The sequence below is a fragment of the Haemorhous mexicanus genome, chromosome 20 (genome assembly GCF_027477595.1).
Source record: "Haemorhous mexicanus isolate bHaeMex1 chromosome 20, bHaeMex1.pri, whole genome shotgun sequence".
NCBI lineage: Eukaryota > Metazoa > Chordata > Aves > Passeriformes > Fringillidae > Haemorhous > Haemorhous mexicanus.
In genome coordinates, this window is record NC_082360.1 from 6,024,007 (window position 1) to 6,051,852 (window position 27,846).

Here is a 27,846-nt window from a genome sequence, read left to right on the forward strand (position 1 = left end):
GATAGCAACGCCCGGCGATTGGCTGTCTGCCCAAGCGGCAGCCGCTGATTGGTCAGCGGGACGGGGGGGGCGGATCCAGGCCGGGTTTTGGCGGAACTAAGGTAAGCCGTGGGGGGAGGGAAGTGTGTTTCTCTTAGTGCTGGCGAGGCCTGGTGCGGGGTCGGGGGTTCTAGGGGCGTTTGGGATGGAGTGGAGTGGATGGGACCCACCCCAGTGTTCCTTAAAACATCTCCGGGTTTGCTCTTAAGCGCCCCTCGGGGTGTTCAGCATTGGTGCTTGGGCGGTTTCCCTCACACTGCCAGCAGGCCCCGGTTCTGGAGGACTAATTGTAAAGGGCTTTTTTTTTTTGTTTCTTCTCTGCCTCTTGCTGTGTTTGTATAATAATAAAGCATTTTGGCATAAGCGCTACATGGACCTCGGGAGAAATTTGGAAGTGCCCTTCAGAAGAAATTCCAGGACTTTTAACCCTTTGTTGCTGAGAGTATATATGAAATGGGGGGCAGTAACCCAAAAGCTGAAATATTAAGGCAAACAAGAGGGTAATATTTAGGATTTTGCATAGCTTAACATTTCTGATGGAAGGCTTAATTAATTGTAAAGCATAGTTTTTATTCAGATGTATCAGTGTTGATGTTCCTGGGATTGCAATATTGCAAACAACTTGAAAATCTTTATTAAGATTCACAATATTTACAATTTCCCCGTGTATTTCTCACCCATTTTTAAGTCTAGAGGATTGAACATAGTTTCAGTGAAAACTGGGTCACTTGTCACTATGCACCCCAAATGAAAAGCAAAATGTGAAGGTTATAACATTACAATCACTGGTAACTGGGAGACTACTGGGAACTAATGTAGCATCTCTGGGAATCTGAAAGTGAGTCCTGGGTATCTGTTTAGATCAAAAAGAGACAAAGTGAAACAACTCCCTAAACAGAGAAGGTGAAAAGACAGATAGAGGGGTTTGTTTAGTTTTGTTTTTGATTTGGACATTAGAGCTTGGGAGTCTCCACGGAACAACAAACACACATTGACAGGTGACATCAGCCACCGGTGACAGGTTCAGCTCTCACTGTGCTCAGTTCTGGGGTGGCAGCAGCAGATTTCCCTTTGAAGTGGGAAAAACTGCACAGTGCTGCAGATAAGTGTTTTCAGGTGAGATTTCATAAGGAGCTTTACAAGCCCAGTAACTGCTGCTGAGCTGCTAAAAAAAGCCAGGTTTTAAAAGCAGAGACTTTCTTTTATATGGCTTTAGTGCTACATGAGAAGCATTAGGAACTGAATTAAATGTACAGAGCTAAGACATTGATAATCAAGGCAGCCATGGGATCCTTTAAAGCTGTAAAAATCAGGATGTGCTTTTCTGGGGCTTATAGAAAGGAAACTTCTCGTGCAGCCCATGCTGTAGAAAAATCTGCTGTTAGATGCAGCTAGACCAATTTTTAGGTCCCTCCTAACCCAAACCATTTTATGATTCTAAATGTTAATGATGGGCCATTGTCCCAGGAATAACCTCGTTGAGGATCAACCCCACTTCTAATGTTCCAGTGAAAGTTTCAATTTATCCTTTTTGTCTGGCAGTGATCACAGTGCGGTCCACGTATGGCATGTCAGAGGTAGATGGCCAAACTGTAGTAGTGTTAAATTATTAACACCTAAATATAGTTTAATACAGGATCATATTTATTCTTAAAACCTCAATTGGCTTTTTGATCTATAAGGGTTAGAGTAGGGCCTGCAGTGTTTTCAGCCCTTTTGATTAATACATGGCAATAACAAAATGTCTGCCTCCCTGTTAGAAAAATCTTTAAAAATGCAATCAATACAAAATAACTCCAGCAGCAAAATTTTACTCATGTTGCCATTTCTAGTCAGCTGGAAGAGTAATGTTAAAAGAAAAGAAAAACTATATATTCTCATCTCTCCTGACAGACATTGACAAGTCTTCTCCCCAGCAGAGCAAATCCACACAAGTATTTCAGAGCAAGGCAGGGGGCAGGGGTGAGATTAGAAGTAAGAAGAATTTCTTAATCTGTATTAAATAAGAAGGGTTTGATCTAATGCCATGTTCATAGCCAGATCCTGCAATGCTGGCCCTCAGCAACTGAACTATGATTTCCACAGTCTGGCTCTCTGCAGAATAATCTCAAAATCTAAGATCTCTGAATTGTAAAACAACTACATTACTGCAAAACCTTGCAGAGACTGCACAGACTTGACAAAGAGCCCTTCTTTTCTGCTAAAGAAATCTAAATTTGATTCCTGAAATAATAACTAGCTCTCTTTAAAAATCTAAATTAGTATTTTTTATTGATGAACATATCCAAATCCAAAATACAGTTTGTTAATCTTAAAAGTTGTTTAAAGCAATTATATATAACCAAGAAAATTTTTGCTAATTATGTCAATGAGGACAAGAATTTGAGAGCTGCAGTAAGGCAGGCTCAGAATTTTCACCACCCCTTGTTTTCATGGAATCCTCTTCTCTGCTAAATGGATGTTGCTGTATAGAATATATAAGATTTGTCCTGATGGTGGTCATGAAGTAATCATACATTCCTGAATAGAGTGCAGTCTCTTTTTTAACATTTTCCTATTTGGGATCAAAATTCTCCTTTTAACATGGGAGCCTGGGCTTTGATCTTGAAAAATTGGAAAGCTTTCCCCATTGTATTCATCCCTCTCTAGCCCGATTTTATCCATTTGCTGATTTTAACATGTGTTCCTTTTCCCCACCATCTATCAGTGTGAGCAACCAGGCCTGGCTGCTCTCCAGCAGATATCTTAGCACCGAATTTGAAATGGGATGTAGATTCTCTTAGGTTTCACTTTACCAGCAGTGATTTTTCCATAAATACTGATTAGAAAGGATGTATCAGATGTTGCCCAGTACCAAAAGCTCTCTGACCACAAAGGTTTTTTGAGGTGGGAAATCACAAAATCACCTTGTAAGTGACGTTGTTGCAATAGAGTAAAAAATAAGCAGGAGAAGAATTCAGGCAAAACAGCTAGGTCACCTTCTAGGAGAGCACCAAGCTTGTCTCTAATCCTGTGAATACATAATTTTTCTGGGCCAACATCAATAGAAGGAACTGATCAGCTGGAGATTAGAGCTCAGCACTCACAAGGACATCTCCCTCTCCTAAGTGGAATGCTACCAATATTATAGCTTACCTAGAATAAGTTGATAGAGTCCTGAGCAAGACACAGAAAGAAAGCAGCTGTTGGGTAAGAAGGAGTAATAAAACCAGGAGAATAAAGATTTTGTATCAAAGCTTTTTTCTTCAAAAAGTTTCATCCAGCTTCAAGGATGAAACTTAAAGTAAAAATGTGAGTTGTTTGTTTTGTCTGAAGATGGTATAAGGTAGAATCTGTTCTTGAAGAGGAGCCTGATAAGCGACATTTCTCAGAATGGGGTACAGATTCTGAGAAGGCCAGTAAAAAAGAGTGAAATGAGGAGTAAGTAATCTAAAACTGCTGTGAAAGGTAATGGTCACAAGTAGACAGAAACTATAATAAGAGGGAGAGGGAATGGGAAATATTTTATGAGCATCAGAATTTCCTATAGCTGTGAATAAATGGGCTGAAGAAGGAGGAAGGAAGATTGATTTCATGCATTAGAGAGGTTGACCTTTGAAGAAAATTTTATTAAAATCCAATATAATTTTTTACTCGAGTTCACCTTTGTGCTGGGAACCTGCCAGTTTAATGTCAGCTAGTTGTGCAGTATCTGTTAATAGATAAAATTATTAGATGAGGACTGTCCTAGCTGATAGCCATGGAACTTCTAAGTTAATCAGCTTCAAGTTCTTTACTGTGCTCATTCCAAACAATGATTCATAAACAGTTTTAAAGAGACAGAAAGCTGCTTTTTAAACTGTCAGTACTTTCACGGGGATCAAAAATAAACACTGAAGATGAAGGGCCAGTCTTTTGCCCTTTCAGTCTTTGAATAATTGAAGGTAGCTTGAAAACATCTCACTAAGAATTTACTTAAGAATTTTGTGTACTTAGCATTTTCCAGGAAGGCAAGTAAATATTTGTTTTCCTGAAAAAGGAATACCAGGAAAACCATTCAGTCTTATTCAAGAGAGATACTGAATGGGAAAAAAATAGATAGTAAATGGGGAAAAACATCAGTACATAGAAATAGCTTTCATTCAGTCCATTTAAACTGAAAGAAAAAGCAATAGAGGAGTGACTTTACTGAAATGGTCCAATAAACATAAAAATTCTGCTACTTTTTTTAATGTTCTGATTATCATCAGCTAGGGTAAAAAAATACCATCTGAGAACTACCAGGGGTCTCTTTTTGCAATAAATGGAAACTCAACTTTATTTAGGCAAAGATTCAGCCAATACCACATTTTCTGACTAACCACAATGTCCTCTAAAGCAAATCTGCATCCTTTGGGTCTCCCAGCAATGCTTTTTGTTTACTTAGGAAAGATCAGTGAAGCCTTCACTGTTTTCTAGTTTTTCAGCAAAGTGATATAGACACACCTTGAATGAGAAGGGGAGGAAGGATATTTCCATGCACTGTCAATTTATTTTCGAGATTGGAAGGTGCCTCAATTTTATGCAATAAAATCCAGAACAAAATATAATTTTAACATCCCCACATGAAGATCTCCGTTGGTTCTTGCCTAAGGAATTAAAACAACCAAGAACAGTGCAGCTCAGTAAGAAGCCATCCATATTTTAAGCTTTCAGGCAATCCCTTTTCTCTGGAACATGTGACTGTTGACTGGGTTTCTTATGCCTTTCTGCATGCTATTTCTATCAGTGTTTTATTCTGAGCCCGGGACTTGGAGGGTTTAATTAGTGACTACCAGGTGACAGGGAGAATATCACTTTTAGGAAAGGCACTGGTTAGAAGTGTTGATACTGGTCTGAAGGTAGTCTGATTTGAGAAGTGCTGAGTTAACCTGCTGTGCTGTCATGCTATGACAGTGTGAGTGATGGTGACTTCAAAGTAAATGAGGTCAAATATCTGTGTCTTGATAAATACAGTCTGAAAATCATCCTCATGAGAAGATCATTAAAACTATCTGTATTTTATAAAATACAAACAAAAAACAGCAAGGGTGTTTCTTTTCAGCTGAACAGAAGCCCAGTACTTGTGCAGACATGAAGAGCTAGTTGAGTGGAAAGATGTCAAGGATATGACAGTTTGACCCTGAATCTTTAAGGGTATTATCCATGGAGGAAAAAAAGTAGATGGAAATTTCTCTTGGAGCTTGCTGTGCTACAGATCTGGCCCTTACTCAGCTCCTGTTAAAGTCCATTAAGTCGCAGAGACAGGAATAATGGAAGGGAATGAAGATTCAAGCTGTGTGCTTGCTCCTGAGACATACATAGTAGATTTTACACAGTTTGTGCATCCTGTTCATATAAAGAACAGTTCATGGGCGACCCAGTCTGTCACTGGCATTCAAATGATCACTCAGTTCAAATAGTAAATCAATCATTTCCTCTCCAACTTCTGATTCCTAAAGGTGTAATTCCCAATTTAATATAAAAGTGCCTTAAAAGATTAAGCAAAAGGTCATGTTAGCTTAACGTCTTTCCTGAACTGATGTCAAAAGGCTGCAAAAAGCCACACCTTGAAATCCCCCAGGACAGTGCTCATGGGACTTGCCAATAACACAAGTTCACAGAGATTCTTCTGTTTCACAGGTCACAGCTCTTTACCCTGTGATGGATAGACTGAGCCACCCTCGTGTACCTACATACATTTGACCCACTTCACTGGAACAGAATGCTTTCTCTAGAACACACAATCCAGTAGGAGCCATTATCTCACGTGCTATTATTAATGCAAAGACTTCAGACAGCTCCTGCACACAGCAGTGGATCTGAGCAGTCTCAAGAGTAGCTGTAACTAAGATCTTCAGAAGCAGGGATAAAACAGCCATGTCACACAATTACATTGAGTTTGGCAATGGGAAGAAGAGATTTTTTCTTGATCCCACATGAAAATTATCTTCCATGCTGGGAAATGAGCACTTGGAGTGACATACTTTTTATTGTAGCTAATGGAACTCAGATTTGTAAAGAAAGTGATTCTGCTGTGTGGCCATATTATCTAAATTGCTTTGTTGCCAACGCATAAAAAACTGAATATAAAATTGCCTGAGTATAATTGAGTGCTGACTCACCCCCTGATTAGGGTAAATGGTGCAGTGTTCCAGGGTGCCTTGGAGCTTTCTGTAGTCTCACAATCATATATGAAATCTCCTGATTGACTTTTTCCTCCTCCAAGAAACTTATGTTTCATGCTCCTATTTGAGGCTAAATGCGACAAATCCAGCTGCTGTCACAAGACATCTTCCCCCTCCTTGGTTATCTTGATCAATTTTCTGCTGAAACTCAGCTTTCATCCTGGCTGGCGCAGTTGCCTCCCTTGAGATTATTCCAGCTTCTGGCGCTCCATATTCATAGCCACTCTCTGAGCTCCAACTCTAACTCTCTAGTTTCTAAGGCTATATAGCTGAGGATGTTTTCTCACAAAAAGCTTTTCCATAAATTCTCACAATTTCATTTCAGTCTAATCCAAGGCTGCATACACACATAACACTTGTCAAAACAGACTTTTATTAAAAGTACCTGCATACATGAGCAAGAAAATACAGACCCAAGTATTCTAAATGGATTTTTTAAAAATCTTGAAAATAGCCTCATACTCATTTGGAGGTATAACAGTGTGATTATGCTTAAATCTAGAAGAAGTCTCAGGTTTTGAAATTTAAGTATAAGAAGGGCAATTGTAAGAAGCAGTGCCAGAGACCCGAGGTGAACTGAGCCACGCATACTGAGCAGAGAGCTTAGATTTAGCTGACTGTGGCAGTAAGTTAAACCATCACTCGTGCCTTGGGTGATCTCTGTTTCAGCTCTCCCTCAGGTAGTGAAAAGAAAGAGAAGAAGAAGGGCTATGACCTAAATGAATTATAGCAATTATTAACCAGCAATCCCACCTCTGGGGATTTGCAAAAGATGCCAGCCCTGAGCTGGAGGGTCTGGGAGTGAAACCAGTCACGGAAGAGGCAGAAATTGGTTTTATTTCCAGTTATCTATGAACATCTCCTTTCTGGCTGGCTGAACTATTGAGCAACTGAGCAGCTGTTGAAAACCAAGTAAAGAAGAGGCTGAAATTTGTTTCCTTTATATGTGGGACTGGTTTAATATCAGAAAATAAAGACTGACTTCAGCACATGCATTGGGCTTAGATTCTCCTGAAGCACTTGTTGCTGCACAGTCCAACCTTGTTCCTTGCCAGTAATTGTAACTTTTGTTGTCTGATAAATGCTTTGCCTCAAAGAGGATAAAGCCCATTTATCTCCAGCTCCAGGGAGATAGTAATGCAATTGTTCCTTCACCAGGAGATCTGCTCCCTGAAAGTTCTCTTCTGAGTTGGATGATATTTTCTCCTAAAGTTTCCTTGTGTAGAATTAAAAGAAATTTAGTTGAAATGCATTTCCAGAGACAATCCCTTAAGAATAAAACTAATTGTAAAAAAACACTTTAAATTGATAAGGAGGAGTAAATCTAAAATTCTGAGCTGATCTAAAGCTGGGTTGGAATCCAGCCAGAGTTAAAGATCTGGTCTCTTCTGGCTGATCAGCACAAAGACTGTACCTTTGCAAAATAAATACACATTTAAAAGATGTAATGGAAAACAAAAGGAATCTCTAAAAGTGAAGAAAGCAACACATTCTAAGATTAAAAAAAATGCTGTCAGAGCCCTTCAAAAATAGGAGTGAAATACATAAAAGCATCATGACTTCCCCAGACAGGTTAGTGTTGGTTGTTATTCCCAGCCCAGGCTGCATTTGACAGCTCTCACTTCTATTACCAGAAGTGTGTTTTGAAAGCCCAATATTCCTATCCAGATTGTTCTTTCTAAATGTTTGACAGCAGCCTGCCCAAGTGACAACCAAATGGGCACAATTAATTGTTAATGTCCCCAATTCAACTGAATCAGGGAAGTGCCTAGATGACAAGGAAGAACATCACTGGGAAGACTCAAGAGAGGCACCAGGGGATTGCCGAGGGGAGCGATGGATTCAATGTCTGTAGCCACTCCAACATTTAACCTCTTCATCTATGACTACTGGTGGGTTACTCAGCTGCCATTTATTGCTACCCTGCCAGGAGGAGTGTGGGCAGAGCAGGGAGCAGAGCACTCTTGGCCGGAAGTCCCAACTCGTTCTGCAGCAAAGATAAGCCCTTGGATGGAAGTTCTTCAAAGGGATGAAGCCAGGCAGACTGTTACTATGGGCATCTTGGAGCAGGCAATCAGTCCTCCCTTTAATAAATAGAGATAGGAGATGGTCAGGGAAGAGCATGCTTCTTAAATGTGTTGCAAAATGAGGCTGGGACATCTATCATCTCTGATCTACAAAGTGATGGAGGTTCCTGAAGAAGCGTCAACACCTGCACAATCAAACAGGAGCAACTCTGCTCTGCAGGGTCCTGCCCTGCAGCTTGTGCTCTAAACTGTGACTAATGAGTGTAAAGGCCTTGACAAAAAAAGCTTCTACAGAATCCCTTTTCTAAGGCCTTTGATTTTACTGGAATATGCACAGCAGTAAAATTCATATAGCCAATGGAAAGCCATGTCCTGGCATGACCCTGCCACAGAAAACAACAAAACAAAAGGGCAGTGATTTGGGGTCATGTTTGGGGAGGATCCATGATTCAGCATGTCTGTTTACTAAATCTCCTCTAATTTGTCACGTAATGAAGGAGTGGGGCAAACACCTGCTGCTCTAGGCTCCTGCTTCATTATGAAAAGGTATGACCCAGGCAGTGATGAGCATCTGAGGAATAAATGAGTTTCAATTAGGACAGTAGGTCAGAAAGAGCAAGATGATTCATATCCAGGTTGTACTCCAACCCTCCACAATAACACTCAGCAATTCTGTTCAGCTTTGCTCCTTCAAAGCACCCGCAAACACCCCATCCTTTCCATAACACTGGCAGGTAACAGGCAGAGAGGCTTGGGTGCGTGCTGAGACCTGCTGATTCCTGGAATAATTGAACTAAGCTGGGAAAAAATGCCTTCCACAGCAACGGGATGGAATGAGACAGCTCTGTCCTAGTCACAGCATACCACTGTGTGTTTAGAAGTCAGGGGACGTAAAGATTCACATCCCAAAATTAATAAATAAGGTACCTAGAATTAATAGCCTCTTTCAGCCATCTGCATGAAGTTTTCCCAGGAGTAAGGAACAGGTCACGACAGATGGGTTTTAGGAGTGTGTGGCTCCTAGCTTAGCACCCTGACAATGCCTCTGCTCAGCTGTGCAAATCGTATTTTACTTGCTTGACTGTGAGTTGCTGGGCAATGGGATGTAATTTTCCATGCTTGCTGTTGGCACTGGGTTTTACCTTGACTTGCATCTGATAATGCACACTCTGTCAACATTGTTTTGCCTCTTGGAAAATAATAATTAAGAAGCCTGGATGATAAGCATTTATTAGTACCCAAGAATGCATGGCCAGGTCCACTTTAACCTAGTCACCATAGTTTACTACTCTGCCACAAAATGTCTTTTCCAGGTTTACTTGAAGACTAGGATGTAAGAAAACCTTTGGGGTGCCAGATACTGAGTTGACTTTAATCTGAAAACAAATCCTTTAAAGTTTAGATAAAGGAATCTTTTAATAAAACAAAGAAATTGTGCCACTTATATCAATTTCAGATATAAATAAGTCTGCTAGATATAAACAGAAGTAAGGCAGAAAGGAGAGAGCCATGCTCTGCAATGTCAGTCGAAAGTGACTGTCTGATGGATGATGATATGGCTGGCTGGGAAAAAAAGTCAGTCTGAAAGTCTTGCTGCAAGCCATGTGGCAAATCTTCCAAAGGATATTCCAGTGCAATGGCACTGAATTTGTACCTGCTTTAAATCTCCTGCTATCAAGAAAGGCTATTAAGTCCCTTAACCAAGTGAAGATTTTGAAATCTCTACTATGACTTTCATCTTAGGGATCCTCTCATCGTTGTAATCCTCTCCACTGCTAGTTGTCTGTTCCCTCTCCCCACCAGTCTGCCAGGATCTTATCCCAGGATCCTTTAGAATGGAAAAGATCTGTAAGATCAAGTTGAGCTGTAACCCAGTGCTGCCAAGCCCTCCACTAAACCATGTCCCCAGGTGCCACACCTGCAAGTCTTTTAGATACCTCTAGGGATGGTGACTCCACCACTGCCCTGGGCAGCCTGTTCCAATTCTTGGCAGCCCTTTAGGTGAAGAAATTTTTCCTAATATCATCACAGGATCATGGAATGGTTGATGTTGGAAGGGACCACTGGAGATGTCTGATCCAACCCTCTGCTAATGCTGGCTTACCCAGAGCAGGTTGCACAAAGTAAAGATGATTTGTTAAAATATCTTTTCACAGTAAAGAAGCTCTTGGACATTTAGTGCATCACTAAGACACAGCACACACCTGACTCCATCCAGGCTGTTCCAGCTCAGGATTCTGTTCCCTTGTTCTGCAGGAGAGGCAGAACTTCACAGCACTGGAATTTGTAGCACATCCATCCTCTTGCTCCAGAATCATCATTACTTCATGCTTGGAACTGAAGAGCCACATTTTGTACTTCTGAACAGTGTAAGGCTTTTTCATCACAGAGTCATTTGGACTCTGTGCCCCAGAAGGCAATAGTAAATATCACCGCTGGCCATTTCCTAATGAACATAAAGTGGTAACAATATAATGTCACTTCAAAAAACCCCAAAACTTGCCATAAAAACAAAAATATCTCTAAAGGACAGACTGTCTGGATGAATATTAATGATTTTTTTCCCTGCTTCTTCAGCTCCTCCCATGTGGTGCCTAAACAGCTGTAACTGAGTTCACAACCCTCCTGAGTTGAGATGAACCACAATGGCTTGAGACCATGGAACTGGGAGTACCAGCACATGGATAACTCTGATTGAGGAGCAGCTGGATATTTGGTGACCAGACACTTCTGGGTTTTAACATGGGCCCAGTAAAAGCTATTTTCAGCCTAAATGACCTTTGATACTGAAACTGGAGTTAACCTGGATGGTGAGCAGAGGAGATCATCTGCTCTGAGATATAAACCAAGGGAGAAGGAGGTGAGAGAAGAGTGGGAAGATAACAAAGGAGAGGGACTCTTTAGGGAGAGGAATTAATTTGGAAACATGCAGTGATGGAAAAAGGAACACAAGAAAAACTGCTGTTGCATCTCCCTATCACTCCCTCTCGGGTCCCTGTCCCTGCTCAACTGCTAGCCACATTTGTCATTTGTAATTCTCAGCCTTCTTAAATAGATGGCACCAAGAAGCAAAAACTGACTCAAAGCAATGCCTCTCACCTTTGCTATTGCCAATTTTAGTAATTTTTTGTCAGTTTGGTTTGGTTGTTAATAAGGACTTGATTCTAATTTCACCATGTGCAGCAGTAACTTGTTAACAAGCCGCTCCAGGAGATCTTTGTAGAGCAGTGGAAACCAGGGACAGGGAATAATTACAGTGTTTCCACCTATGGTGGTCTGCTTCAGGGCAGGTGTAAATAGATCCATAAATGTTTGTTCACTTAAAAGTTCAGCCCAACTGCTTTCTCAATTTCCAGCAGCCGAATTAATTGATAGGTTTTTTCCTTAAAAAATGAGGGCAAAAATTATCTACTAAATATCATCCTCCCTTCCCACTAGACTGCAAGTAGTATTTAAAAAGTTACAGAATTTTTACCAAAACCAGATGTTGGGTGTATAAAAGTACAGGCAGTTTTTCAAAGCGTTCTATTTGTTTGGAAAGGGAAGGACAATAAGATCAGAAAACTCAATTCAGCTTCAGAACAGAGGAACTTATATGGGGAAAAAAAAGACTGAAATTACATTTCATTACTTGATGCAGCCAAAAAGCTCTGGACTGGTGCATGCAAAGAGTAATTCCCTTTGGAGCAGCACCACAAGCTTTGAGAAAGCAGTTGCTGAAGTGTCTGAAAGCACCCTGTTTCTTGTCCTCTGCTCTCTGAAGAGCAGAAGGAGGACAGCACAACAGCCAGATGGGGTGGAGCGGGGGTCCGCAGATGAGGGCACTGATCTGTGAGCTGGGCAGTGGGACACTCCCATTCAGTTTGAGCATCTCAGAAATAACCTACCTGACTCAAAGAAGGTTTGGAAACCTCTCCTCAGGGCTCAGCACACCTTGATGCAGGAGGAAGAAGAGCCCAGTGGGGGTGGCCTAGACCTCTCTCTGGGAGCAGCTCCCACAGCTCCGTCCTGGCTGGAACCTAAAGCCCTGCCAACATCCATTTTTCCCCACACCAAATAGTTTAAATAAACTTCCCCAGTGTGGGCTCAAAGAAATGCAATAAACATAATTTGTGTGGCTTCTTGGGAGCTCAGCTAATGGACTGCCTGGAAGGACTTGCTAGGTAAATGTGCTGCCTCTGGCTTCCCACACTGAAACCTCACCTTGCATGCCATAACAGCCCATCAGTGCAATACCCTGCTTCTGCCTATTGTTCAAGCTGCAGGTACCACATTTAACCAAACAATAGCTAAAAAAAAAAAAAAAAAGACATTTTAAGTGACTTGTGGTGTCTGCTGAGCACCAGCTGCCCTTTTTGTGTTCTACTGTGTCGTCGATCCCAATGCTCCATGCTCAGGTCTCGTGGGTCCCATTCAGCTGCAAAAGCCCAAAGCTACAGTGAGAGGAACAATCTAATCTGCTAGGGAAATAAAACAGTTGATGACTCATAAAAGCAAAAGGGACAGATATTTAAAAGGAAAATAGCCGAACAGATTCAGATGTAATTGTGAGTCCTATCACAGGAGTGCCTGGAGAAGTAGCAAGTTCTGCCACATTCTTCCACTTGAGCCCTCAGCCAGCTTCAGTGGAGCCAGGACTCAAACCTGTGATTCCAGGTAGCCTTGATAAAGCTTGGATCTGAATTAAACTACTCTTCTGCATGCCTGGGGATACGGTGGCATGTGGCAGCCTTGGCTGCTTCAGGCTGCCCTGGAGCATGTGAAGGAACATGTTCATGAGTGACAGCCCAAAGCAGTGGGACAGACCTGTGTGCAGCCACAGGAGCTGGGACTCTGCTGGAGTCTGAGATAGCCTGAGGGAGAAGGAGCTGTTCGCAGGTTTCCCATGGGGAGTTAGCGCCAAAATCAACTCTTTTGAAGGCAGCAACAATAGCACAAGACCCTGGGCAGCCCAGGGATAAATGTGTGGCTCTACGAGAGGAGGATGGGAGGCTTAACCCACTCACCTGAGGGGCAGCAGGTGTTGTCAGTGGCTGCTCTTCAGGGGAAGGACCCCAGACCGGCTCAGACCCCGCTGTGATGCAGAGGGGTGGGCTATCAGCCCTGAGACAAATGGGACCCCCTCATAGCCCAGCTGTAGCACTTGGGGCTGTCTCCTCTGTGCTCCCTTCTTTCTCCCCAAGGCAGTGTAACGAGGCCAGTGGAAATCTGAAGAGATTTCCTTTACTCAAGGATTCCTGTTCAAAGCTACAGCTATTGACATATTTTTTCTATTCCTATGCTTGGCAGAAGTTGATAGTACTTATTAAGCTGATCTTAGGCACCAGATCTGGATCCTGACTCTTGATACACAGGCAATCATCAGAGTCTGTTGTGTTTGCATGAATGTATTAATCCTGCCTCTGCTTCCTGAATGCATAAAGTGATATATAGGACCACTCATCTCTGAGAGACTTGGAGATGGCTGCAGAGGGCAAGACAGTGTTTTTAATACGGAGAACTCCAAGGCAAAGTATTTTGGTACCTCAGGATTATTAACATTTTTGAAACTCTGAGAAGCCACTAACATTTATAACACATTACAATCAAGATTCAATTCTCCCAAATGGAGAAAGAGCTCCTGTTTTCCACATACACTCTAGATGTTGATAATTTTCTCATTTTCTGATATGACAGGGCTTGGGGATTTTTTCCCCACTGAGACAAGATGACTGACAGATGGAGATAAGAATTTCTCATAAAGAGAAGCAATGCATTTTTACACAGCTGAGGCTGGAAGAGAGCAATATTTCTCCTAATACATAGGCACAGCCCTCCAGAATGGCTGATTATTTATTTCAAGGGTCAGTCATTGCTGCCCAGAATGCCAGGCATGTCTTCCCAAGCCAAGATGTGAGCTGAGATCAGGGCAGACAAACCCTCACCCCTCTGCCCACCCGCTGTACTGCTGGTGGGTGGTGAAAGCTGGTCCTGGGTGGTGATACTAGCCTGGGATACCCTGACCATGGTGGGTCAGACCAGCAGAGATTCACCAACACCACTGTCATGGTGAGTCCAAGCCACTGTCACAGAAGTGGCACTTGGCACAGTCTTAGTTCAGTTCTAGGGTCATTCTCAGCAAGCACTGGGATGCTTGGAGAGCCCAGGAAACTTGGGGCAGGAGTTAGAGCTGCCACTGCAGAACCTATCTGGAATCTGCCTTAAAAAAAAGACAGTAAAAAACACCAAAAACCCCTCAAAACAACAACAATAATAAAAAGAAAAATCAAAAAGAAAAATCAAAACAAACAAACAAAATTCCCACCAAACCCCCCCAAAAGAAAGCCAGAGAAACTGCCTCCAACTCTTGGGTCAGGACAAAGCCTTAGAGCAGCAGGAGAGCAGGAGTGCCCATTCTCAGTGTTAGCACCACTTCTGTCCCCCTAGAGCAGCTGAGCAGCTTTGCTTCCTGCAGGGATCCTCTGGAACTGTCTGGTTTTTGCCATGCTAGACTACGTCTTGCAGGGTTGTAGCAGCTGAACTGGTATACACAAGCCAAAATTTACACCCCTTTACCTGCTTTCCTCCCAGCCTCCTCTTTCAGCTGTTCTCCCCTCTCACTATCTGCATATTCTGTTCTTAACTACTGTTCCTAACAGCCTCTATCTATGCCAAGTCCCACCCTACTCAGCTCTCATTAAACCTCCGACCTCGGGCAGAGCTTTTCTGCATTGGTCTCCCAGCCAGCTGTTGTCTCTTTGACTTCTAGGTTCTCTTTGTTTGTGTTTTTCTCTCTGGATCTGGGAAGTATTCTGCTTCAGTTGATGCATGGATCCAGGCCCTGATACTTTGTTGAACTCTGTGGAATCTCTTCTGTTTGGCGGCTGCAGTGATGGGTACAACTGCTCCCAGCATCAGCAGCGCCCACAATGTTGCAAAGGGCTTGAGAGGCTGATGGGTATTTCAAGCAGTAGGAAGCTTATCCTGTGCTAGACATAGGCTTGAGAGAGACATTATTCCTGGAAGATACCAGCTCCAGAGAGACATTTTCTATGTCATCCCTGCCCAGGAAGAGATCCTGACTTTATCTAACAGAGGAACTGATTGTACAGGACTGTGGTACTCACTAGAGGATGGCACAGCCAGAGCGAGTGGCATGGGGTCACCACTGCATGTTTGGTTCTTCTGATGCCTCAGATCAGTATCTCAATAAAAAGCTTCGGATCTGAGCAGCCCCTGCCGGTAGCAGGTCCTGAAATATATGTGCCAAATAGATCTTTTATTTGGAAAACAAATGGTATTTACAATCTATAAACCTCTGCTTAGAGCGAGGCAAAACTAGCAGGAAAAAATGCCACCATGGGTGAATGAAAGTGCTCAGTGAGGAGTAGGGCAGCCCTGAATTATAGGGCAGCAGTGAGCAAGTGACTTAGCCTTTTCTTTTTTGCCTCCTACTAAATTAAGTCTGGAAACATTTCAGCAGGCACCTTGTCCTGGTATATGGTGATAAAAGCCTGGACTCAATAACTGAGATCTGCTGTCTGCCATCACAGCAATACAAATAACAATAAATGAAACAAAATTGAGTTGAGTCAGGCTGATTTTCACTAGGAAAAACATCAGTTATCTTTATTACTCACCAGCTCTCGTCCAGGGTAGTCTGCTGGCCACCATTGAGGCTGCAGTTGTAGAGGGGCTGTATTTTGCTCAGGTCCTCCTAAAAAAGATTCTCCCTGGGGTTTTGGAGAGTTGGTGGTCGCATATCCATAAGCAGCCTTTTTGCAGAGCAAAAGCCTTTTAGCAGCCTTTTAGCAGTGGAGACACAAGGCTGAAGAAACAACACAGCATGCAGAGGCCACAGCCCATGGTAGGACAGGCAATCCTTGAGGACCAGGTCTTCATCTGGGGGGAAAAAAACAGAGGAGGGAGGCTGGAGGGGGGCCACCCTGGCCCTGAGGCTGGCTGAGGTCACCCATAGGCTCCTGAGCCGTGGTTTTGTCATGCCCCGCATGCCCTGATGAGTCCAAAACACAGACAAGCAGCCAACTCCTGCTGGAAGTTGATTCCTGCTATTGAGATTCGTATTTATTAATTTGTAGCCCACTTGCTTTCTCTTGGCACCATTTTTCTCTGCAAGTGAAAAATTTCCCCTGAATCACTGCATGTTATTTCCACTTGTCAAGATAAAGGTTAATGAAATACCAGTAACTGCATCACAAATCCAGCTCCATATCTATCTAGGATTTTATATGGCAAGTTGTACTGCACAGCCTGTTCTTAGAAAAGGCTGTGATTAAAAAAACTAAAATTGTCAGAGGTCAAGAAATTAATAGTTAGAGCAGCATAGCCTCTGCCCTTCACTCCTCACATCTCGCCTGCAGGACAAGGAATAAAAAACCTCCTGGAACTGGCACAAGCAAATGTGGGATGAGATTTCCTCCAACACACAAGATTCTGCAGGACTGTGGTATTTAAATGGCATCTTCATTTGCAAATGTTGCCTGCATCTGGATAGTGGTTACTTGGATATTTATACACTACATGAATAATATATAAATACATAAATACCATAGAATCATAGAGTATCTTGAGTTGGAAAAGACCATCGAGTCCTATAGATATATATAGAACTTAGAAGCAACATGATGCTATAATTGACATATATCTGTCTTCAAAGAGATTTGCACCAGAGTCAGAAGGAGAATTTGACGTACTTGCTGCAAAGAGGTTTTCATGCTACAAACATGAAACCACCAGGACTGGATGAAGGACACTCTGTGCCCATGGACTGCGGAGCTGAGATCAATTTTAATGCTGCAAACACCTTTTTAAGATCCACTGGCACAGCCTCACTCCCCAAGTTAAACACTTGAAAACACAGAAGATGCCCCTGTCCAGCAGCCGTTGGAGCACATGAAGTTTCAGGAAGGAAGGGAGGAGCTGCTTTGTTTTCTTCCTAGGGAAGGCCAGCAATGGGATGAGTGTCAGAAACTGCCATTTGGGGTGAGTCAGGAGATTGGCATGGGGTGGTTTGCATTAATACCAGCTTGAACACATGCCAGATAGGATTTCCAAAATTCACAGCCAGTTATTTCTTGTCACAGAGTTAAGAAATCCTACAGCCTGTTCTTCCACTCTGAGGCATGTGATGAAAAGCCTGCAGAAATTATTCTGAGAAGGTTTGTTTGTTCTGTAAATATGTATTTAAAATCTTGAATACAGATTACTAAGCTTGAAGAAAATAAAAGTCAAAACAAAAACTTCTAACAGAGCAAACGCTCTCACAGAGGATTTTATCCCTTCTTGGAGTTGAATTAAAAAGTATTGTTATGAAATCCCAGTGCAGATTTTATTATGGGCTAAATCAAAATGCTTTGGAGTTTTTGGAATTCAGATGTGAAGTTCAGTGTTTCGGCCCATATGATCCATATAAAAGTAAGACAAATGAAAGAATGTATTTTTTCTTCCTTATGATATGCATAGATTCAGATGAAATGCTTACTTTCCAATTTGTTTTTTCAGTAGAATTTGACTAGAGATCCTATCAACATGAAACACCCCGTGAAACCTGAGGAGCTCCTGAAATGATGGATGACAACCAGAGCCAAAAGAACATGTACAAAGCATCTGCAGAAAGAGATCCTTAATCACTCTGTGAAGCCTGTTGATTTGTTGCCAACTTCTTAACTTAAAGCTTGTGTTGTCATATATCTAACTTTAATGAACCAATGGAAGAAAGGAAATCTCTGCTAAAAAATTCACTCCTGTCCCTTCAACTGCAGTGTGAGCAATAACACATTTCATTGGATGCTCTCAGCAAGTCCCTCATTAAAACAGTAGCACCAGATGAGATCTAATTTTCCTAATATTTGTTGACTACAGGGCAAGAAGGAAAATATTTGAGAATTTCTGTATTCCTGAAAAATAAGTTAAAAAAACAACAACAAAACAGTGAAAGCTGCTCCCCAGATTATATGCTAGACCTCTTTCATTTACAAGCATTTTACCACTGAAATTGAATTATCAATGTTATTTAATTTTTTTTAAAATGCCCACAAGATGGCTGTAATTGTTATGGCCATGCTTAATTTTTGGTATCAAATTCCCATATTTAAAAAAATCTGTTCTTCCTTTTTGTTGTTCTTCAGCACATGCTCTCAATCTTCAGCTGTTTATAGGAAATTTAGTTGTTCAAAATGGCCACTGCAATGGGCTTGTATAACATCTAAGGCACAGAAATCCACCACCATTTTGAAGGATAAAGTGGGAATTCATTTTTCATTATTCAAAGAAATACTTTGTTTTCTGTTGTTGCAAGGAATGATCAAAGACTCAGAGCCCTTTGGAGTTTCCAATAGTGTGGCATTTAATGCAAGCAGCTTGTGATTACTGTTGGAGCACAAAACCATTGTAAATCTGATGAAGGAGAGCCCAGAAGGCAGGATTGAGCATCTCCTGTGTCCTAGATTCAGCAGAGGAGCTGATATGAAAAAGAAGCGGGATCTGCTGGAAGGAAAGCTCAAACAATGTATCACAGGAAATAAAATTTCCCTGCTGTTGGCATGGGCTCTAGTCCAGGAACAGCAGTGTGTCTGGGTAGAGGATTTGCAAAGTGTTTGCTGGCTGTGGTTCTTCCTGCAGTTTTCCTGAAGATCCACCCAAAGGGAATAGGCTCAGGTGCAGAGGGAGACTTCCCCTGTTCAGCCAGCGAGCTGGGCACCAATGCTTCCTCTGAACAGAAATGCCTGAATATAAACATCTACATATCTTTGGCAGCTCTTGACTGCAACATATGAAAAGGGGACTGCCTGTCTACAAGTTTTAAGCAGCATGCAGAGACATTTGTAGGAATTCTCCACCAAGCATGAGCCAGTACAGAATCACTGAGGCATTGCTGCAGACCCTTGGGCATGGTGCATGGTCCTGCCAGCAGCACAGAAATCTGCCTTTAATGGGAATTAATTCATTTCCATTGAGGAGTTTGCCCACCAGTTCAGCACTGCACCAAAAGGGTTATCAGGGGCCATCAGGTTTCATAAGACTTAAGTGCAACTTCATTGCACTTTAAGTCTTTGCACTTATGTCATTTCATTGCACTTATGTCTTTGAAAAATGGTTCGTTCATCTGGAGTAAGAACAGCTCATTTGGGGCAGTGCCCTCAGCACAACACTGAGCTCTGTGGATCATCTGGAAGAGAAGAGATGAGAGAGCACCTCTGCCAAAGGAAGTGTCGTAATAAGATTTGATTCAGAGAAATTCAGGACTGCTGCAGTTCACTGGTTTAATACCAGTCAAGTAGATGATTTCAGTCATTGCTCACTCTTCCAAAAATACCATGCCGAGCTGCTTAGAGGGCCCAGCTGCAGTCTGACCAGAGCATCCCCCTACTCTACCTGTATTTCTTCCTAATTCAGTAGAACTGAGCACTCTTTCTGTGTAGGCACAAGTAGATTCATGCCAGCACGTGAGTCCCACGCGCTGTGGGTTTTTCAACCAGAGGTTGGGCATGATCTCTGCCCCTCCAGATCAGCTACAGGCATTGTCCCAGACCTACCTTGACTCAGCTGTCTAATCATGGTGGTTGTGGGGTCTGGTTTGCCTTCAATCTTTTCCTGGCCCATGCAAATCCAGGCTACCTGGATATATAAATCAAGTTCATTGGTCATTCTAGCTGAACACCTTATAAAGGTATGTTAATCAAGAAAGAATAATGAGATTTCAAATTCCCCTAAGTTACAAATAAGGACAAAGTGCTCAAGCAAAATATCCCTCATTTTAAATAGGTTTTTCTTCTGCATCCACAAAACAGGGTTAAGTCAACACTGAGACAAATGGATGAAAAAGTGAAGTACTCCTCAGGAAGATGGACATCTGTTTTACCCACTTGTCCTATTCCCTTCAAAGACATTCATATCATCCTGTGAAACAATCTTAATAAGTCCCAATAAGTCCCTGGAACTCAAGACATTTGTTTGAGATCCTCCGACTTCCTGATTTTTCTGTCTTTCTTTGTCTACAGTGAATCTTGCTGAATAGGTTGAACCAAAATGATCTTGCAAACATTCTGCAAATAGATCAATGCCATGTTCTGTATCAAACACCCTACCTGAAGCCCATTTCATAAATGGATGTCTTTGCTATGAAATTACAAACCAGAACTTCATGTGGCATCATACTCATATAGATTTGAAATAATTTCACCCTCAGCAGAGTTTTCAGCATTGCAATAAGAGCAGTATAAATAGTCACGGTCTCTGAGCATTGCAAAGAACAGGGATTAAGGTCAGCAGCCATGCTGCAGTCTTAGGCCTTTGAAGACTGTCTGGAGCAGACTACAGAAGGTGCAGGGGGCTCCCATTCAACTGTAATGAGGTTGTGGATGCCCTGTATTTCTTGATAATCACTCTGGAGGGATTTGAACAAGAAACAGATGTGTGGAAACCTGCAAGATACTTTTGAATAATGGAAGCTCCCCTGCAGAGTGGACAAGGCTGGTTCAAGACCACAGCACCTGCTCCTGCATGGAGCAAAGTTCCCTCCTTTCTCCGTGTTGTCCCAGTGGAGCACAGCTTCCCACCAGCTCACCTGTTCAAAGGAAACTCCACACCACAGGGGTTTGCTGGGTAAACAGCAAGTCACCCCTGAGATATCAGCACTGGAGAGAAATAGAGGAAGAGCTGCAATGGGTGCTCCTCCTCACCTCATGTGACTCACCCCAAGAAGGTGTTGGGGTATTTGGTATTTTTAAAGGTGACAGAGAGAGCAGGTTAAATTAGGTACAAAGAAGAAATTCTTCCTAGTGAGGCTTGTGATGTCCTGGCATGGATTGTCCAGAGAAGCTGTGGCTGTCTCATCCCTGGAAATATCCCAGGCCAGCTTGGATGGGGTTGGAGCAACCTGGTCTGGTGGAAGGTGTCGGTACCCATGGCAGGGGGTTGGAACTGGATGAGTGTTAAGGTCCCTCCCAGCCCAAGCCATTTTATGAGTCTGTTTGGAAGAGTGACAAACATGTAAGATGCTGAAATACATTCAGGTACCCCAGAGAGTCATCTGAATTGTGCTAGAGATATACAGCTCAGTCAGAGCTAAAGGAAACCACGAAGGCTGAGAGCAACCCTGTCAGGTCAGATGGCTGGTCACTTTCTCAGGCTGAGTTGTGCTCACTCCAGAGCCAAAACTCCCATGGCCAGGGGGAGGCTCTGAACAACATACCTGGCATCAGATGGGCCATGGGGTGGGTCACACTCTTTCCAAGAAGGGACTGTCACCTTCATTTGTCTTATCTGGAAATTGCTCTGAAAAGAAGCATTTTGTGAGCCTGAACAAAAACACTGGGGAGTGCTCAGCAGTGAATTCTTTCACATGCTGCCTTTGTATTTTGTATGATTTCCAACATTTCTGGCAAAAACATTTCCTCTGACTGTTTTCCTTCTAGAAACAGACAGAGCTACTCTGACACTATTTAGCTGGGTAGACACAGGGCTATTTAAAACACAGAGCTGGAACATTAGCAAAGCACTTGTCTCATTCCAAGACAAGCAGGGAAGGGGAGGGTGCGCATTGCCGAGTGCATCCTTGTTCGTCCCTGGGAGGTTTGTGCCTGCATCATGACAATTTGTGTTGAATTTAAGGCTTCTGGGGATGAAGTCTGTGGCAAAATCTGACAAGATTTTTTAGAAGCTACTAGTTCACCGTCTTGAGTATTTATGATTTTTGTCTGCCAGGTCTCACATATATTGCGGTCAGCAGTTTAATTATTTACCAGGTACCATTCAAGCAGCAACCATCAAATCTGACATTTTGATAATGTGAGGGTAATTGGGTAATTTTTTTTTTCTTCCCCTCCCACCAGCTCCAACCCCCTATTCTGCTGGGAGATGCAGAGTCATAGCTCTGCTGGCTTGGCTTCCTGCCATCTCACTGCTCCTTTAAAACCCCATACCTCCCATTGAAGGAACTCAGTGTCCTGTTCACCAGGAGGACGTCAATGTTTCTATGGAAACTCTTCCCAAAGATTCTTGCTCCGCGCTGCTGCTGCTGCGTATTGTATGACTGGCTTTGTACACTTCAATTCATTATCCAGGCTGTGACGAAAAGGGAGCAGCTTTCTGACCAACAGGAAAAAGCATTAAAGGAAAAAAAAAACGACCCAAAACACTAAGCCCCCTGCTCCACCACCTTAATATTAATCAAATAAGCCACTAAAACCATAGGTGCTTAAATCGTTTGGCATTTGAGTTATGAATGGAATCTGCTCGCCTATGCTCCTTGCAATGAAAAATACCCTTTCCTGAATAATTAATTTAGCTGAAGAAGCTTATAAATTCTTTGTAAGGTCCTTTTTCCTTCCAAGAAGTGAGAAGAACATTTTCCACCCCTCACAATTGCAATCCCGATGATGGATGAGTGTCACGTAGGTAACAAATGTGCCTGAGCAGGAACCCTCTGCATGAACTGTGCAGAGAATAGGGGAGGCTCAGATTTTGCATTTGAAATAATATCTGCAAAGGGGATGCAGAATTAATACACTGAAGGAAAATTCACATTAGTTTCTCATTTGCCTTAATAACAGAAAATATCTGGGACCATCGGAGACCATGATGATAACATTTACAGACATGTCCCTTACTAATAATGTCCAAAGGTGGCCTGATTACTTACCCCTCTACAGATGAGCTCCAGGTATTACATGCTTGACAGGTAAAACAGTCTAGATTTTGTTCCTACCTCTATCACAGATTTGCTGTTGTTTTGTATTCAGACATCACTGTTAACTTTGAAAATCTGAATTTCTAGGTGGTGCTCTGAAGAAGCCTGGAACCTGATTTTCTTGACTTCCCACTGGATCATTGATGGGCTCTTGGCACCTCAAGCAATCAGATTTCAGGTGTCCCAAAGCATGTATCTCAAACCCAAGGTACTCAACTTGTGACACTTGCAGAAAGATAACTCCTTAACTCAGCAGAACTTTGAGATCTGAAGAAAAACATTACACTCATCTACTATGCTGGGAACCAGCACTGAGTAAAAACCTGAGTAAAGATGAGGATGAGAGGAGACAGGTATTTTATTTTTAAATCTTATGAATTTCTGAGTAGTTCTGCTTTCCTAGAGAGGAAGGCAGGGTTTGGAAGATTAAATTTTCAAACTCTGCTCCCTCCCTGTGATAACACACTAAAGACTTGTATTACCTTTAATTCATGTTTCTGAGTGCATCCTCATTGATTTACTCCAGCCGTGCTCTTTATGCAAGGAACATTTTATTCTCAGAGCATATTCTAGACTCATATGAACAATATAGATGTTTTCTGATAACATAATTTAGAAAGAGATGTAGTTGCTGCCTGTGCTGAATGCACAGCATCTCTCTGCTTGCCAGAACACTGCAAACTCATGATCCCTTTTGGAATCCATACAGGGAGAAAAGTCCCAAATCCTTCAATGTGGTTCTCATTTTGTCATTTCCATCTTATTAAATATGCTGGTCCTTGTGTCTTTGATTTTAACTTCCTAAGGATAGCTCATGCTGAAATTATTTAGAAGGCTCTCAGAGGCTTTTAGGTTAAATTCAGGGATCATTCCTGCAGAAATGTTACTGTTTGTGGGACACAGGACAGCATCAACTTGGGCATGTGCTATGGAAAAATGGGGAGGGGACCAGCAAGTTCTTCTCAGGCAACTTGTTCTTTTAAGAAGTGCAACAAAGCAGGTTCTTGTTAAGGACTTCCCTTAAATACTTGAAGAGGAGGTTGGAACTCATCTGACCTGCTCCAAAACCAGTTGGCTTGGCTGTGCATAGTCCAATTGCTGTGATTTAAAATGAGTGGCTGGAGTGCTTTTGTCTTCTAAATCATCCTACAAGCACTGTGCTTCACTGTCTTCTCTCTGTTGGAAGGATATCCAGGGTGAGACATTGCAATTCAAATTTTCATCTCTAGGGTCAAATCTGTCTCAGTTCTGTAACACCTGGAAAGCACTGCCATGTAGTGGGGTTTCATTTTAAATAAGCACAGGTCCCTCCACAGCACAGTCAGGCGAGATCCACAGCACCAAAAATGTCACCACTGTAATTGCTCTCTGTATCAGCTGCCTCAGGAAAATATAAAATAAAATCACAAATAAATAAAAATCAGTGACTGAATTGGCCCTGGAGACTGAGTTACTCTCCTCTGTTTTAGAGAGTGGTCCCTCCTGAGCAGTTTTCCACATTGAAAAGGCACCACATAATGGAACAATTCAGTTCCACTGACAGCCCTGGCTAAAATAGCCCTAGAGCAAGATGGGGAAGGTGTAGGTCACTGCTAAGATGCTTGGCAGGGCTGGCAGTGAGAACCGTGCCAACACTAAGAGTTTTTCAAATTACTTCAGTGAGGCCAGATGTAGCTTGCAAGCCTGGTGCAATTGTTCAGTGGATTCATGCTAATTGGTTATCAGCTTCTCCCTGTGTTCTGCAGCAGCAGCTTCCCTGGTGACCATCCATTAATGGTCAGGTACAGGTTGGCTCTGGAATCCCTTGTCAGAAGAGAGGGCTCAACTCTCCAGCTTGTTTCTTTCCTGGGATCTGATAGAGCCTGAATTTAATTTGCCCTGTGATCCTGGCTCAAGTCCCACTACGCATAAAAATCATGTAATGCTTTAAACTCTTTAAGCATGGCCTTCAATAGGTCTTAAGAACAAGAAATACCCATTATACTTGTTTCTCGTTATCTGAATTGGACATGAGGGGAGCAGGAGTTGAGTTCAGCAACCACTGGGATTCAGAACAAGGAGACCACCTTTATGGAAAATGACAGCAACCAAACACATTGTGAGTGAGAGGAAAACACCATCAAAGAGGGACCAGTTGACAAAAATGATGCTAAATATCACTGGTATTTAGCATTAATCTTTTTGTCTCTGTCTTGCTATGCATCCTCCCAAATCTCATGTCCCGTGAGAATGGACAACCCAACTGGCTTATAACCAGTTCAGGTTAATTCTGCAGAATGAACATGGGTGAGACTAAATCATATAGCTCATGACATAACAACATTACTCTATTCATTATAAGAAGCCAAACTCAAGTTCAATTTGTTCCAAAAAGGACCATTTCTAAGGCAGAAGAGCAGCCAAATCAATGACTGAGAGGAACTAGTTGAAAGTTGAGAAAAATAAATATAAATACACTTACTTTTAAACATTTTAATTTCAAGTGATGGGAAAACCACTCAGTCTGTGTCCTGGGGTTTCTTTAAACAGGGAAAGAAGATTAAAATACTAATCTTTGCCAATTTTCCTGTGCAGCAGCAAAATGAACATGGCTCAAAAGACTGACCTGTGATCAAAGATTAAGAGCAGCAAAATTTGTATAGCTTGGCTAAGCAGCAACCATGAGGGACACACTGGCAGAGTGCAAAACCAGAGAAAATGGAGTATTATTTGGAAGGACAACAAAATCAGCGTATGAAAACTAAAGAAAGATCAGGCAGAATGGTAAAGTCTCTGTTTTAAGGAATGAAAGCCAGAACACTCCAAGCATACAACGACAAGGATGAACTCCACTCTGGTGTGAGGGTCTTTGGATGCGACCAGTGACTTTAAGCACTTCTATTCCTGAGTTTCCTAAGAAAATCACCTTTAGAAATGGGACCACTCATACTATAAATCATTTCTTCTTAAGCTCAACACCAGCAGACACCAATCAGTTCTTAAAATCTTGAGTGAAAAATAAACCACAAGGAACAATCCTGTGCTCTGAGGAAATGGACAAGCTAATCTAATAAATCTTTGTCATCTGTGGTTTCCATGACAGTTGCATAATCAGACATTTATGTAAGTAGAGGTTTCCTCCTTAAATAGCAGCCTATGATCTCATCTGCACCTACTGTATAACCCATTTGGATGGAAACTATGTGCCAGTCATGTGTACAACTAATTTCTTAATGCTTCTCTCTTATTTTTGTTTCTTTATTGTGGAACATCAGCCTGCAGAGTACTGCTCACACCTGACTAACTCTCCTTGTTGTGGTCTTCTCGTGGTCCAGAAACAACCACAGTTCCCCAGTCCAATTAATGGCTGGGCTCACACTTGTTCAGCAATTCAATGTGGAAAGTGATGGTGTATCAACAAGTCCCAGTGCAGCACATAAGCCTTCTGATGGTGTATCCACAAACCCCAGTGCAGCCTCCTAGAAACACAGAAGAGTTTGGATTGGAAGGGACCTTGAAGACCATCTAGTTCCAAACCCAGTGGTAGGGACACCTTCCACCAGACCAGGTTCCTCAGAGCCACATCCAACCTGGCTTGGAACATTTCCAGGGATGGGACAACCACAGCTCCTCTAGGCAACCTGTGCCAGGGTGCCATCACCGTAACAGGGGAAAATTTCTTTCTGATATCTAAACTAAACCTTCCCTGTGTCAGTTTGAAGTCATTCCCCCTTGTCCTGCCACTCCAGGCCCTTGTCCATAGTCCCTCTCCAGGTCTCTGGCACTGGAAGGGGTTCTAAGGTCTCCCCAGAGCCTTCTTTTTTCTACTCTGAACACCCCCAGCTCTCCCAACCTGGCTCCAGAGGAGAGGGGCTCCAGCCCTGATCATCTCTGTGGCCTCCTCTGGATCTGCTCCAGCAGGTCCACATCCTCCTTATGGTGGGGACCCCAGGGAAAAGTATTTTGGGTGAGTGATTCAGCAGAGTCACCTTCCTTGACCTGCTGATGAAGTTTCTTGTGATGCACCCAAGATGTGGTTGGCTTTTGGAGCTGCCACTGCACATTTAGGGTCATGTCCAGCAGCCCAAGTCCTCCTCACAGCTGCTCTCACAGCAGCTTTCTTCAAGCTGCTCAAACCTAGAGGTTATGGGCTGCCCTCAGACCCTGTTGCAGATTTTCCAGGCAGTGGGAATTTCCAAGCCATACCTTTCCCCAAGGGGCTGGGGTGAGGACCATAGGAGAACTCCAGGCATTTGTCTTGGACAATCTGGGATTTCTCAGGGTCGGAGGAAAGCTCCCAGGACCACTCTACTCCTGCTGCAGAGACTGTCTGGGGACTCCTCTGAACTCATGCAGAGTATCATAAAGCAATGCCAAAAATACAGATCTCTTCCTATATGCCATATTAACTGAAATTAAGAAAAGCAGACCCAGTCCTTGAAATCTCACTCCTACTCCCATCTAAGTTGATGTAACAAGAGTGAAAGCAAGCAAAAGTAACTGCACTTAAATCTGCATGCAGAAATTCTCAAAAACATCTCAAAACAAAACAAAAAAAAAAATCAGCTACCTGGAAGGAGTGACTTTTATCTAAAGGCTGCAGACATCAGCAGACTAGGGAGCTGATTCCAGCAGGCAAATAGTTCTTTATATGGATGTCCAAGGGTATCAGAAACTCTTCAAAATCTGTCCAGAAGCTGAGAAGTGAGTTGATCTTGAAATGTAAGTGGTTCTATTTAGACCATCTTCTTAGTGCTTTTTTGCATCACTCTGCATCAGCCACTGTGCACAAAAATATGCCCCAAAGCAGAGGAAAACAGGCAAGAACAGAAACCTAATCCAATCTGCCAGCCTTTGCAGCCTCAAATGTGTGGGACTCTTTCCAGCCTTTGGATGTTGTAGCACCTTCTCTCAAAGATATCACTAC

General features: G+C 42.5%; 1 long non-coding RNA gene across 5 annotated transcripts; it reads left to right on the plus strand.

Moving 5' to 3' along the window:
- LOC132336669 (uncharacterized) lies at positions 1-27,454 on the plus strand. Of its 5 annotated transcripts, XR_009488913.1 has the most exons (7): positions 1-101; positions 5,680-10,620; positions 10,829-11,111; positions 17,753-22,644; positions 22,804-22,913; positions 23,028-23,293; positions 25,515-27,454. It is a non-coding gene; the product is annotated as an uncharacterized LOC132336669 (long non-coding RNA). The 5 variants fall into 5 exon arrangements; XR_009488910.1 differs by lacking the exon at positions 5,680-10,620; XR_009488914.1 differs by lacking the exon at positions 5,680-10,620 and having other exon boundaries at positions 23,028-23,148.
- The last annotated feature ends 392 nt before the right edge of the window (positions 27,455-27,846 follow it).